The sequence below is a fragment of the Helianthus annuus genome, chromosome 9 (genome assembly GCF_002127325.2).
Source record: "Helianthus annuus cultivar XRQ/B chromosome 9, HanXRQr2.0-SUNRISE, whole genome shotgun sequence".
NCBI lineage: Eukaryota > Viridiplantae > Streptophyta > Magnoliopsida > Asterales > Asteraceae > Helianthus > Helianthus annuus.
Window position 1 is genome coordinate 11,373,147 of NC_035441.2, and position 15,813 is coordinate 11,388,959.

At 39.0% G+C, this 15,813-nt stretch overlaps 1 long non-coding RNA gene across 1 annotated transcript; it reads right to left on the minus strand.

Moving 5' to 3' along the window:
- Positions 1-45: 45 nt before the first annotated feature.
- On the minus strand, positions 46-470 carry LOC110874102. The gene is made up of 2 exons (XR_002555641.2): positions 357-470; positions 46-267 (listed from the first exon to the last, which is right to left on the minus strand). It is a non-coding gene; the product is annotated as an uncharacterized LOC110874102 (long non-coding RNA).
- Positions 471-15,813: the final 15,343 nt, after the last annotated feature.

The window sequence follows — 15,813 nt, forward strand, 5'->3', positions numbered from 1 at the left end:
GTTTTGCATCAAAGTAAAATACATCATAAAATAAGTAGAAATAAATTCACCATTAAAATGATAATTGAAACCTTGTCCATGCAAAGCAGAAACCGAAACAATATTTCTAGTAACACTAGGAATAAAATAAACATTGTTCAAAACAAGTTCTAAACCAGAAGGAAGTAAAAGAACATATTCTCCAATCACCTTCACAGCAACTCTTTGTCCATTGCCAACATGGACCTCCAAGTCGCCTTGTTTCAGCTTCTTAATCTTTCGTAGTCCCTGCAAAGCATTACAAATGTGAAAACCACATCCTGTGTCAAACACCCATGTTTTGCCAGAAAAAGAAAAGATTTCAATAACATATATACCTGAGGACTCTCCTCCTGAAGCCTTGGCTTGCTTCAGTTCAGCTAAATACTTAGCACAGTTCCTCTTCCAGTGCCCAATTTCATTACAATGAAAACACTTGGCATCCTTCTGAGGCTTCTTGCTTGCAACTAATTTGCCTTTGCCCTTCCCTTTGCCCTGCTTGCCCTTTTTCTTGGTGTTAGGTTTCTTAACATGACCCTCCTTGATCATTAACACTGGTGCAGTCTTGCTGGGTATATTCACCTCAGCAGTTTTGAGCATGTGATGCAGTTCTGCAAGTGTCTTCTCCATCCAATTCATATTGTAGTTCATAGTGAACTGATCATATGACTTAGGTAATGAGTTGAGAATGATATCCCAGCTAATTCATCACTCAAGGGGGATTCCAGACGAGCCAAGTGTTCAACATATGCCTTCATTTTTAGCACATGAGCGCTAACTGATGTACCCTCTTGCATACGAGTGGTTATGAGTGATCTCATCACATCAAACCTCACATGACAAGCCTTCTGTTGGAACATTTCAACCAGGTGCTCATTCATCTCATATGCCATCATGTGATCCATGGTCCTTTGAAGTTCAGGAATCATGGATGCTAACATTAAACATGAGACTTTCATAGAGTCATCAAAGTGCTTTGCATAGTTTCTATATGCAACAGTTTGCTGATTGATGGGTTCATCAGGGACTGGTGTTTCAAGAACATACAGTTTGTTCTCCGCCTTGAGAACAATTTTCAAGTTGCGATGCCAGTCCATGAAGTTGGAGTGGTTCAGTTTGTCCTTCTCTAAGATGGACTTGAGAGAGAATTGGGAGGAATTGTTTTCAGTTGACTACTACAAAATTCAAAATTAATTAATTAGTATTTTATGCTTTAATATCTTAATTTAATTTTATGACCCAAAAACAAAATTTTAATTAAGATGAGATCCCGATTCTTCATATGACAGTGAATTGGCTTAAGCACTATCCACTGGTATGATTAAGTAGGTAAACAACGATTGTTAATTGTGTCCACTACACAACTCTCCATTTGGGGTTATCGCATAAAACGATGTATTTTTAACCCCAACTATGCCCACTTGATGAACAAGTGATGTTTTGTCCTTTACTGTTAACTGTAACACCGGCCTACGTTACACAGGAAACGCGATGATTACCTTCTTTCATGATGGACGCCCAGATGCGGGGTATAGCACTAACATTTGGGTTTGATTTAGAATGAAGTGTTAACTCGTTAAGGGTGGCATAAAACATCAATTTAAAATTTGGTATTTATTTTAATATTTACAAAAATGTTTTGAATAACTAGTAGCATGAGACGAGTTACACAATTATTTATAAAATCCGATTTTATATAATCCGTGGTAATAGAAACTCCTTTCCACGCTCGCACGATATAGTTTTAAATACCCTATTAAACAATGTCGGTCGTTTTATCGCGAATGATCTTGTTTTAAATATTAATAAAAACCTTTTATGAATTATACTTTTCAGTTTTATAAAATTTGTTTTAATAAAACCGTTGCTTGATTGTGAAAATTTTATTTATTTTGGGTTATCTAGATTATTTACAATAAATAAAACACAACCACAAAACACAATAAAAAACGAATCGAGCCCCTAATAGGTTGGCCGTTTCGTTTTAGCCAGAAACGAAACGAACTAGTCAAAAAGGGTTTCAAAAGCTAATTTTTGAAAGCTCCCAATTGACCCGCGATCTCTATCTTCATGGTACCTGTTCGCCATTTATCTTGATCTTGATCTTGTACTCGAAGGATTACAATAATAAATTTGAAAATACAATAAAACCAAATCTATTCTAATCCTATCTATTACATCGGATCCAATATCTGCAACATAACACAAATCAAAAATACTATTACATCGGATCCAATATCCGAAAAAAAATACAAAACAAAACCATAACCAACACAACCATGACAAAGGTCATAACCTAGGGCTCGATTCACATCACAATCCATAGACAACCAAAAGCTTTTGATCTTTTGTCAAAACAAATAATTTTTGACAAATAAAACATAGATCAAAATTGTAACTTTACCATCTATACGCGTGTAACCGTGGCTCTGATACCACTGTTGGGAATCATGGTATCAAAATATTAGCGGAAGCGGTTTATATAATTTACCAAAAGCCGATTATATAAATTTGATTTATTAATCCGATTAATAAATATTCCCAATCAGGATCAAGGTTCTACGCGTATAAACAAATAAACGGAATAAACAACCATATAGGGTTTTAGTAATCAACCTTTGACGACTACAACGGAATTGTAACACGCGGGTTACAACGAATCCTCGCTAGTAGGAAGTTCACAACCGAGCACAAGATACCTGAGAGTAGAACCGGCCAAAGAAGGAGGCGGCGACGATGCTTGGTCGACGGCAAAAGAGTGGCGGCCAAGCTTAGGAGGGTGGCTAGGGTTTTGTGTTTTATAAAAGTGTATCTAGGGTTTCCACTTTAAACATCCTTTTATAAAACCCAATCTTACATTAAGTCCCTTTAAGATTATACAATTATAATCCTCTTAATAATAATCTAATTAATATTAAGTCCCTCAGGTTTAAACTATTATTATTTCATAAATAATAATCTACCTACTCGTGAACTTATACGATTCGTGTACCAACGTGTAACTCTTCAGATCATATCGAGTTAGTTACGTTGACTTTAATTAAGGTCGGACATACATATATCCAACATACAATTCATTCATTTATGAAATTTGACTTACCACTTTGAAGAACAAGCTTAGATGGTTATAGATTGGGGTTCATGCATATGTTTTGGCTTTGATTCCCCTTCTAATCTTGATAGTTGATGATTACTCAAGGGTTGTTTGGGTGTGTATGATAAAACATAAACATGAAGTTTTTGGAAATATTCTTCCTTTCTTCTGGTCAACTCTAGAACACACACATTGTGTGTTTTTATATTTTATTTGTTATAAATAAACTTATCATTCAAATATGCAACTTTAGCCCTTCAAGCTTCCTTTCTTCTGGTCGAACTCCAGAACACACAACTAAGGTTATGACATTAAATACTTAGAACATTTAGGTAAAATAATTAAATTACGCATTTTTTGGGTGTTACATTATCTCCTCCCATCACCATGGGCAGAACCTCTTTGATTTTTCTTGGTTACCATACTCTGTTCTTATATGTGCCTTTCTTTGAATCATTTGAGATTATGACTTGGTTCGTATCATCGTCCTCTTCCTCTTTCTCTTTGCAAATCTATTAAGGCGGTGATGGTTCTGGGGTTTTCAGAAGATGGTCGCAGACTGGTAGTAAGAGGGTCAGATGAGAGAATGAGTGTGTTTGGTCCAACCCGAAATTTTTACCGTCGTCCTGGATGCTTGAACATGGGGGTTTGTTAATGACATCAGAAACCCAAGAGGTCGGATTGGATGTCGGATCAGGTGTGTGGCTATTATGATATGAAGATGAAGATTTTGGGTGAGAACATGGATCCGGTTATGTATGTGTAGGATCGAAGGAGGTGGTTGTAGAAATTGGATGAAGTTGAGATAAAATCATGAATATCAAGAAAAAACAAGAAAATGCAGATTAAGGGTATGTTTGGCAAAAGTAGCTGGTGGCTGTTGGCTAGAAGTTGGTTGCTGGTGGCTGGAAGCGGTAGCTATTTAGATATATTTGGTATTTGGCAGAGTAGGTGGAGCTTTTAATAAAATGTATAAAATGACCAAAATGGATATAACTAAAATTTAAAAAGTTTGTGCATTAACAAGTTCATTATCTTTAGAGGTTAAAATAGTCATTTTTTCCCTAAAAGCTTGTAGCTCCTTCTAAACGCTACTAGTAGGATGGTTCAACCAAAGTTTCAAGCTCCTAACCTAAAAGTTTCAAGCTCCTTTAACCAAACAAGGCTTTTTATTGAGTATGAGCTTTTTCTTAAAAGCTTAAAGCTAGAAGCTCCTAAAAGTTTCTACAAGCTCCATACCAAACATACCCTAAGATGGTGAAGAAAGAGGAAGACCAATCGAAACTCCGGTTGTGGTGGAGATGCCATGGTAGTTGCCAGCGTTGATGGTTTGAGGAGATCTCATGGTGGGGGATGGTGATGATGTTTTTTGGTTTATATTTTTTTTGATTTGGAGAATAGTGGCCAACTCTTTCTTTGACCCTACATTTAGAGTGGGCTGGTTTTTTAAAAAAGTTGTTTCTGGATATAAAAGCATTTTTAAGATAAGAAATTTTGTTCAAAGATTAACTTGGCATCTTTCTTTTTATTTCGCACCATATCATTTAATGGTACATGATTACATTGCTATCAACTAATTAGCTAAGAATAAGATAGTATAGTCATAAAAAATAATTATTGAAGATCCAGTTTATTTGTCTCATTATTTTCAGTGCTAATTTCTTTTATAATTGTAACTACGAATAAGTTATTTGTTAGATTTAACACTCCATATTGCAAGTGCATAGTTCAATATTTTTATTTATATAGTTTATTTGATTTAATGGTTCCACACTTTTGTTTGATTTTACCGTTCCGCCACAAAACGCGATTCTTAAAAACTCGTTTTTCATGAAATACAATTAGGATTTGTGGTTTATATTTACAGAAGATATTTATAATAATACATTAAACAATCATATGTTATCTAAACAAAAGACTAAACAAATATTTGTAACGAAAAATATCTTTAAATATGTAACATTACCAATTAGTAGGAAAAGAAAATAAGTTTAAGAAGTTGTTTAGTTAGCTAACTACTCAGACTTCCTACATTACCTCCAAGTTTCCTATTTATTAGTCAAATATTTAAATTAGCCAATAAAAACTACCTCCTACTTTTAAGGTTTTGTAGTAGGCTTTTACAATCTATATCTATCTTACTTCTTATTCATTTGTATTGATTACCTGGCTTTAGAAATTCTCTACGAGTGTCTTCGATTCTTGACAGATATGTAAAACCTTTTATTCCATTATGATTAGATTGTTTCTATGGTTTCCCTACAAGAAAGCACACAAATGTTCATCAACCTATTATTATATTTGTAGCCAACCACAACTTTTATCTAGTCGAGTTCTTAAACTCACTAATTGTTTGTGGTTTGTCGCCTCATTAACTTCATTTAAAAACCGGGTGCCCTATGATATTGTTAAGAAATATTGATCCATCACATGATTTATGTAATCACAAGATTGATATGTAGAGGCTTTCAGCGCAATGTTGCAATGTTACTGATGGAGAGATAGTTAAATATAGTATTATTGCCAAAAATACCTCTATATCTTTATGAAGATGACACGTTCCCATCTAAACTAAAAAGAAAACAGTTTCCAATTCCTCTTAGCTTTTCCATGACAATAAACAAATCTCAGGGTCAAACAATTCCCCATGTTGGTGTTTATCTTTTGGATTATGTATTTTCGCATGGTAAATTTTATGTGGTGTTATCCAGAGGAATATCACTCAAAAATAAAAAAAAGTGTTAGTACACCCTACCAAAGATTTCAGACGAGATGGGACGAAGTATACACCTGGAATGTTGTCTATTGGGAGGTTTAATATGATGGATGAAATGCTTTGGAATTGACGCATATTAATTTTTTAAGCATTTTGTGTGAAAATTTCAGATCCGGTGGGTTTAGACGGAAGTTTGGATAAGATAGACCTAATTCGATAGAAATCTCGTAAAAATAATCAAAAGTAGAAAGCTTCCATTAATACCAATAGAGCATACATCGTTGACAGGCTGGAGAGAGCATCAATCCATCTCTCTAGCCAAACTCCCAAAACTTAACAAATTCCACCACATGAACCTATTTATAGGCATGACTCATTTGTGCGGATGAATCTTGTCCGTGCGGATGAGCTTTATCCGTGCGGACAAGTCTCCTTCGTACGAACCACTCCCAAGCTCCAAATCTCATGTGTTCGAATCTAACTCTAATCTATACAATATTAAACACACACTCTATCTAGTCTATTCGCACAATGGCGGACACACAGAATATGCAGTAACATTATGGTTTAAGCAAATACATTATAAATGTATATATTTACAACACATTTTATGTTATTAGTTCACACACTTTGGTCACTTTTACACACTTTTTCATATTTCTCTTATTCAGAAATTAGGAAACTATTATATATGGATGAAACAATGAGAAAAATAAATATGCGTCAGGTATCTATATTGAATATTAAAAATGATAAAACACATGTAATTAAGATAGTATTATTCTTTTATCATTGGCCAAACATTCTCCAATAGATGTAGCACTCAAAGAGGATAAGATACAAGAAACTCCTCCTCCACAGTAGAGCTGGGGTGAAAGAAGAACAAGAAACCTTCTGTAATAGTCTCTATAACACTCTCGATAATGAGGAATGGTGGTGTGAGGCAATTGAAGTGTTTAAGGCTTAGGGCTAAATTACAACATCGCTATGCAACTGGTTTTTTATTTTAAACTGATATGCTTTATTCCTTTTATTTTCATATTTGGGTATAATTTTATTGAGATGCAACAATGGTTTTCATACACTTTTTATGTCAAATTATTATTTAATTGACGTGTGTAAGTCTAATGACACTGCTACAACTTAAGTGAACCTTTGAGTCGTCTGGTTAGATCTCTCCTCCGGGTACGAAAACATCTTCTAAATGTTGTGTTCTCGCAACAATGCACAGTCACCCTACTAGTTAGGTATTACTTTATGGACAACACGAATTTGAAAATAAATAGATAAACCTAATCCGCTAGAAGAAAATAGGCTTAATGCAACTTCGTTGAACATAAAGGTTGCATTAGAGGATCTAATGCAAACTTTTTAACAAAAAAAGTTGCAAAATTATATTGAATTTGCCACCTTTTTATCTAAAGGTTGCGAATTTTACTAAAATTGTAAGTTTTTTCCTTAAAAGGTTGCAATTATATTAAAATTTGAAACTTTTGTGAGAAAGATTGAATTGTGAAAATTTAAATGCACCACTTATTTTGAAAGGTTGCATTGTTAAAAGTTAAATGCAACTTTTATTTTAAACAAGTTGTACATTTTTATGGTTAAATGCAATTATCATTTCAAGAGGTTGAATCCAAATTTATCTCGTGACATAACGTAAAATTATTTATTTAACCACAAATTTCACAGCTAGAAACTTTTATGAAGAGAAATTAATTCAACTGCGCGAGTGAATTCGGTGATAAATATACTAACACATATTCGCGGTTCGCGTTGCGTGAGTGAATTCAGTGTTAAATATACTAACGCATATTGGTCTTCTTTAACCGCAAACCCAACAACCCCACTTGATTTCGCTTATTACTTTTCTTCACAACCCATGAGTTAGTATGTAAAGGTTTCAATGTTTCCATACATTTAATGTACACTTAATATCACATGTAGGTTCCTCTAGAGCTCGTAAATGGTAAATTTTCTTACATTCCTAAACACATATCAATATTAACAATTTGATGCATAACTCAACATTTATTATCACCGATTTAAGATGTTATCCTAATGACCACAACGGAAAAATTACTAAACATAAAACTATTTAGACTACAATAGACTGCATTTAATTTACCAAGCAGATCTGCAAAACCTAAAAATGGTCAACTAAATTCAATTTTAAAGCAGATCAATCGAATTCTTTGAAATGCCAAACAACTAATACATGTCACGCACTTTAACAAAAAAAACATAAGACACAAATTAAAAGTAGAAAACATAACACGATGTACACAATCTCAGAATGCATATCAGCATACCAAGTCGATCAACAAAAGAAAAAAGTGGGTGAATCAAATTCAGATTTCAAACGGCCGCATTCTTTCAGCATACGACTATATATATGTCAACCCAGCTACACTTTAGTATATGATAAACCCATCAGTAAAAGAAATAAACGTGTCTGCCAACAATCGTTCTAGGCGACTACACCCATCCACAATCACCATTTTAGTGTTTGTCACTAGCGTTTCTGTAACACCTCGAAAATTCATGACCAATAAGGTATTGACACGTGTCATAAGCTTTGAACGTGTGAAAGATTACGTATGAAGGACTAAAGTTGACAAACAAGGAAAGTATGTGAATATAAGGGTTCAAAATGTCAACAACGGATAAATATGTCTTTCAATAACCCTATATGATGTTTATAACCTTAAACGAATAAATCATGGATCATACGAAGCTAATTGTGAAAGAAAGTGAGGAATTACAAACTATAGGGGCTAAATGTGTCAACATGTTTAAAGTATACCTCTGAGTGATCTTTTAGCAGACCCGAAGCTTTTTAATGATAAATTATACTCACTAGAATGAGTGATAAAAATTTCACAAGGTTTCGATAAAGTATGAGAAAGTTATGGCAATATTCGTATGTGAGGGATTAAAAGCGTCAATATTGAAATTTAAGACTTTTCGGTGAACGTATGAATAACCGGGGGCTAAAAAAAGTTGGTTTATGACTTGGAGTCCTTAAAAGTCAAGTTTGGGGGTTTATAGTGCAAGAAACCACCTTAAAATCAAGTTTGGAAGGACTAGGGACCAAAATTGCAATTATTGAAACTTTGTAACCGGATCAGAAGGGCCACGCGGCCTGCGTAAGATCCTTATGAATCCTGAAGCGGGCCGCCTCAGCATGCCAGATGCAGAAAATCAGGACAACTGGCTGTTAAAGCTTTGTAACCGACTTAAAATGGTTGTTTTTGATTCTATGGGCTTGGTTGCTGGTATATTAAGGCCTAGGGACACTTGTAATGATCCCATAACATCCATAGACCTTGTTTGGCATGATCTTGATGATCAAAGAAGCCTATATAAGGGCCATGATGTTGGGTTCTTGATTGCTCATTCATTTGGAACTTCACAACTCTTTGCTTGGAGGTTCCTGGAGCTCAAGGCTCATCCTTAGTGTTCATTAGTCGTGCTTAGGACTATTGTAAGTATGCTTATCCTCCTTTAATCCAGTTTTGCTTAGTTTATTAGCGTTTGGTCAAACCGTCGTAATTAAGATTTGACTTCGTCATTAATCTTAATTGCTCCAGTTAAAATTCAATTTGAAAGTACCTATGAGTTGGTAATTATGTGGGCATTAAACCTTTAAAAGGTCACCCTCTGATTCCCACTCTAATTAGGTCAATTGTCGAGTCAAACTTGATTATAAAAAGTCAACAGAAAGCTAATTTTCAAATAAATGCATAATTAGCAACGTAGAAGCTATGCAACCTGTTTTGACATTAATATAACTTGGTAATTAATGTAAGAACATGTCTAAACATGTTCAACTCGACAATTTTCAGTGTAGGCTCGGTTCGGGACCGAAAGTCGCATAGTTTGACTTATGCTTTGACTTTCAGTTCTGACCCGTTTGTGCATGATTTAGGAATGCCTTAGAGCCTTATTAGGACCAAGTTACCTATAAGTATAACCCTCTGTGATTATACAACTTGGTTCATTAGTTATCCAATTTATATGTGTGACAACTCGAACTTTAGACTCACTTTGTGTAACGATACGTGGTTATGAGAACGTTGTTTATTGAATAATTATGTGATTTTGTTATTACGTGTGTTGTGCATATAATATGTGTATGTATGTAAACGAGCCAAACCGCACAAGGCTACACAACTTGAACCGCACAACACCACTCGCACAAGCCCTTTGGGCCACTCCTTGTTCTCGGGTCCATTAGACAACCGAGTGGGCTCGGCCCACTCCCCACTCGCAACACAAAACCGGAACAAGGGGCTTGTTTCACCACTTTTGCAAATCACAAACACACACAAACCCTAGAAGCTTTGCTCTCTCTCTCTCTCGGCTTGTTGAGGAACCGACGGCACAAGGCCATCCGACCACCCTCTTGTTCGGATCACATCTCGTTACTTGTAATCGGTTAGTATATTATCTATGATTATGTGTTTTATGCTTAGGTGATGCCATGATAAATCGGATTGTATGATTTAGTATTCGGTTGGTATGAGTTATTTGATTGTGCTCTTGTTAATCGGTTTCTGTGAATGATGATCATGTTTTCATACGAAATAGGTTGCATGAGTGATTTGTTAATTGGTCCGAATTGATGTTTGTAATCGGCTGAGATGGTTCTGTTTGTATATGCGAATTAGGGTGCATGCTAGGATGGTGTTATGATTAGGATTCGGTTTAGTGTTGGTTGATAATTCAATTATTGATTTGATACGGTTATGAATTTGCTAAATGATGAAGGTTTGAAGACATTATGAATATGATTGAATGTTGTATAATCCTTGTTTGATCTGATTTCCGAAACTGCCTAAGTGTTTGCTGAAATCACGGAGTTTAATTGACTAGAATTATGGAAACCAGTTACACAGCCGGTTGCGACTCAGATTGCGAGTCGAAACCTCCCCGTCTCGACTCGAAACCACAAACAGCACCAGCCGAAACCACGGTTGCGAGTCCCGTTGCGACTCGTAACCAGACCATGATGAACCGAGATCTCCATTGCGACTCGCAACCAGTTGTTGCGACTCGTAATCTCCGGTTGCGACTCGAGATCTCCGTTGCGACTCGAGACCACCCTTTACACGCACACTGTTGGGCCTTCACTGTCATGGGCCCAATCTATTGAGCCCAACGATTTGAGTTGTGAACTGTTTATTAATGGACTTGTATGTGTTTGCTATTTGGGCCGAATGAGAATCTGGACTGTTTTGTTATTGGGCTGCTTATGTCTTTGGGCCGGGTATGAATGGACTTAGAACAATTGGATCCTCACATGCTATGTCTTATCTGTTTACGTGCGTACATGTTTGCCATGACTATACGTGATTACTATATACGTGCTATATACGAACCTGACTCGTATAATAACCATGATAGGACGTGAGTGATCATTTACTTGCTATTTGTACTTTCTGTGTATCTGCCGAGCAAACCAAGGTGAGTTCACACAGCCAAGGCATGGGATTCCCGGGTTGGGAATTGGGTTGGATATGTTGGATATGGAATGATTACTCGTACTTACGCATACACCAGACTATAGACCATCGTCCTCAGGTTAGTCAGGACACGTTACGTAAAGCCTACGTAACCCAGTATTTGCCATTTGTCTCCCGGGTCGGGAAGGACACGTTACGTAAAGCCTACGTAACCCAATACCATCTACTGGCTTCCAGGTCGGAAGGCCACGCTGCGTAAAGCCTACGTAGCCCCCACACGTACCACTGTCCTCGGGGAAGGGCACGTCACGTAAAGCCTACGCGACCCTGTACGTTTTCCCTGTTCTCGGTAAAGAAGAACACATGGTCGGAAGTTAGTCTAGTAAGTACCGTTAATGAGAAGCCCTCATTAGCCAAGATAAACATGGGAAGCCCCCACCTTTTAGTACACACTAGTATGGGAAGCCCCCACTAGCTATATTTATGCATTACGTTATGAACTTACTTTCTGTGAACTCGCTCAACTAGTTTGTTGATTATTTGCTGCATGCCTTGCAGGACCCTAGGTACATTATGGAGCTTGCACAGGGAGGAGCAGGTCGTTGTGGGATACGAATCATGAATGCTATCTGAACTTATAATTATTTTGAGATACATTACTATGCTTCCGCTACTTAAAACAGTGTTTGGTTTTTGAAACATCAATCATGTCATGGTGACATATATTAACTACTTCTATTATAAATTGCTATGGTTTGATATGATTGATGGCTTGATCCTGGTCAGTCACGCTCCCAAGCGGTGGTATTCCGCGGGTGGATTTTGGGGGTGTGACAGATTGGTATCAGAGCCATTGGTTATAGAGAACTTGGTTTTAATATGGGAAAACGTTTTATTAAAACCGGACTATAACCAGTACAGTGCTCTCAATGATCCACAACGACGCTTCGCTCCACGTGCAAGACTCGACATCCTAGGTAATAAGGTTTATGTTTATTGCCTGTTTGCTAGAACTGCTTAGAATTTTGCTCGCATTACGTTTAGATACACATGATATTACAACATGAGAACACCAATATGCCTACGCTTTTCTGTCATCGCCCTACTCGCGAACCATTCTTACGTATGCTACTTATTACTATGAAGATCATGTCTGGAAGAATCAACATGACACAAGCCCAGCTAGAGGCTCTCGTTCAAGCTCAAGTTGTTGCGGCAGTTGCAGCAGCTCAAGCAGGTAGTATATCCTGCAGTATAGGCACACACTAGGATCTTTAGATCCTACATTAACTCTCGTATTTAACTTCGTCCTATTCGTACACAATAGGTCAACACGCGCAGCAGCCAGTCTGCACTTTCAAGAACTTTATGGACTGTCGTCCAAACTCTTTCAGCGGCACAGAGGGGGCTGTGGGACTCCTCCACTGGTTCGAGAAGCTAGAATCAGTATTCGAAATGTGCGAGTGCCCTGAGGCTCGCAAGGTCAAGTTTGCTACTGGTACTTTGGAAGGGATAGCATTGACTTGGTGGAACGCCCAAGTCCAAATCTTAGGGTTGGCAGCTGCTAACGCCACCCCATGGAACGATTTCAAGGAACTCATCAAGCGTGAGTATTGCACACGTGAGGATATTCACAAGCTAGAAGACGAGCTGTATAACTTGAAAATGGTTGGATCGGAAATCGAGGCGTATACCAAACGGTCTAATGAGCTGGCCGTTCTGTGTCCTACTATGGTGGACCCTCCCTACAAGCGCATTGAGTTGTATCTCAAAGGATTAGCGCCAGAAATTCAGAGCCACGTGACGTCGGCTAACCTCGAAAACATCCAGGAAATCCAGCGCCTTGCTCATCGCATCACTGATCAGGCAGTGGATCAGAATAGACTGCCCAAGCGTGTTAGTGCTACTGCTAACGTCACCACCTCAGTTACTCCTGCTACATCTGGTGACAGTAAAAGGAAATGGGATGGGGATTCCAGTAAAGGTTCAGCATCTGTTCAGCCACAAGCTCAGCAGCAGAAGATCGAACACTACCAGAGTCCTAGTCAGCAATCCTCTGGTAGTCACAGACAGAGGAGATATCAGGGTAGTCAACCCAGGTGCCACAACTGCAACAGGCATCACCACGGCCCATGTAACAAGGGTCGTTGTCAAAGGTGTCTCAAGATGGGTCACGAGGCCAAAGATTGTAGGAGCCCTCGTCCTGCGAATCAGAATCAGCAGCAGCAACAACCCGCTCCACAGAACCAGCAGCAGCAGCAGCCACAGCGTGGAAACCGGGGGTGTTTCCAGTGTGGGGCTGAAGGCCACTTCAAACGCGATTGTCCCCAATTGAACCAGAACCGCAACAACAACAATAACCAGGGCAACGGGAACAACAACGGTGGAAACAACAACAACGGCAATGAAGCTCGTGGTCGTGCTTTTGTGCTAGGTCGAGGCGACGCAGTGAACGATCCCAACGTTGTCATGGGTAAGTTTCTCCTTGACAATATTTACGTTACTGTTTTATTTGATTCGGGTGCGGATACAAGCTATATGTCTATGAAAATGTGTCAACTGCTAAAACGTGCACCAACACTTTTACCCGCCAAACATGTAGTCGAGTTAGCTAACGGTAAAAGTCTAGAAGCCACGCACGTAGTTCAGGGTTGTAATCTTATCTTAGCTGGCCAAGCTTTCTCTATCGATCTCATTCCCATAGTTTTGGGTAGCTTCGACGTCGTGATTGGGATGGATTGGTTATCCCAACACCAGGCAGAAATCTTATGCAGCGAAAAGGTTATTCGCATTCCCCGTTCGGGTCAGGAACCTCTAAAAGTTCAAGGCGACAAGAGTGGTGCTGTGGTTGGCATCATCTCTTTCTTGAAGGCTCAGAAGTGCTTACGTAAAGGTCACACAGCTATTTTGGCTCTCGTTACAGACGCATCAGCAAAGGAAAAGAAATTGGAGGATATTCCAATTGTACGTGATTACCCTCAGGTGTTTCCTGAAGACTTACCTGGCTTACCGCCTCATCGTCAGGTCGAATTTCAGATCGAGCTCGCTCCAGGAGCAGCACCCATAGCTCGCGCACCATACCGTCTAGCTCCATCAGAATTGGAGGAACTGTCAAAGCAACTGCAGGAACTCTTGGAAAAGGGTTTCATTCGACCAAGCTCTTCGCCTTGGGGAGCTCCAGTACTCTTCGTGAAGAAGAAAGACGGTACGTTCAGGATGTGCATAGACTACAGGGAACTGAACAAGGTGACGGTGAAGAACCGTTATCCTCTTCCACGCATAGACGACTTATTCGACCAGTTGCAAGGGTCGTGTTACTATTCAAAGATAGATTTGAGGTCGGGGTACCATCAGCTGAGAGTCCGGGATGAGGACGTCTCCAAGACAGCTTTCAGAACTCGTTACGGTCACTACGAGTTTCTTGTCATGCCATTCGGGTTAACGAACGCGCCTGCTGTATTTATGGATCTTATGAACAGGGTGTGCAAACCCTATCTCGACAAGTTCGTCATAGTATTCATCGACGACATCCTGATTTACTCCAAGAGTCAGGAGGAACACGAGCAGCATCTTCGCCTGATATTGGAACTCCTTCGAAAGGAACAGCTGTACGCTAAACTTTCTAAATGCGACTTCTGGCTTCGTGAAGTCCACTTCTTAGGCCATGTGGTTAACAGGGATGGGATCCATGTTGATCCATCCAAGGTTGATTCGATCAGGAACTGGCCTGCACCGCGTACGCCGACAGAAATACGACAATTCTTGGGTCTGGCAGGTTACTACAGACGGTTTATTAGAGACTTTTCAAAGATCGCGCAACCACTTACGCTACTGACACAGAAGGGTGTTACCTATCGCTGGGGAGAGCCCCAGGAGACTGCTTTTCAGCACCTAAAGGATAGACTTTGCAGCGCACCTATCCTCTCTTTGCCAGAGGGCACAGACGACTTCGTGGTTTATTGTGATGCATCCATTCGGGGACTGGGATGTGTGTTAATGCAGCGCGACAAGGTTATCGCTTACGCCTCTCGTCAGCTAAAGGTTCATGAACGCAACTACACGACGCACGATTTAGAGCTGGGAGCTGTTGTTTTTGCGCTTAAGATATGGCGACACTACCTGTACGGTACCAGGTGCACGATTTACACCGATCACAGGAGTCTCGAGCATATTCTTAAGCAGAAGGATTTGAATATGCGTCAACGACGATGGGTCGAGTTACTTAACGACTACGAATGTGCTATTAAGTATCATCCAGGCAAAGCCAATGTTGTGGCTGATGCCCTTAGTCGAAAGGACACTTTGCCACGGCGCGTGCGAGCGCTACAGCTTACGATCCAGTCTAGCCTTCCTGCACAGATACGAAATGCTCAGACAGAAGCACTGAAGCCCGAAAACGTCAAGGCTGAAGCCTTACGCGGCTCACGACAGCAAATGGAACAGAAGGCAGACGGTGCCTACTATGTAACGGGCCGTATTTGGGTCCCTCTTTATGGCGGTTTACGCGAACTTGTAAT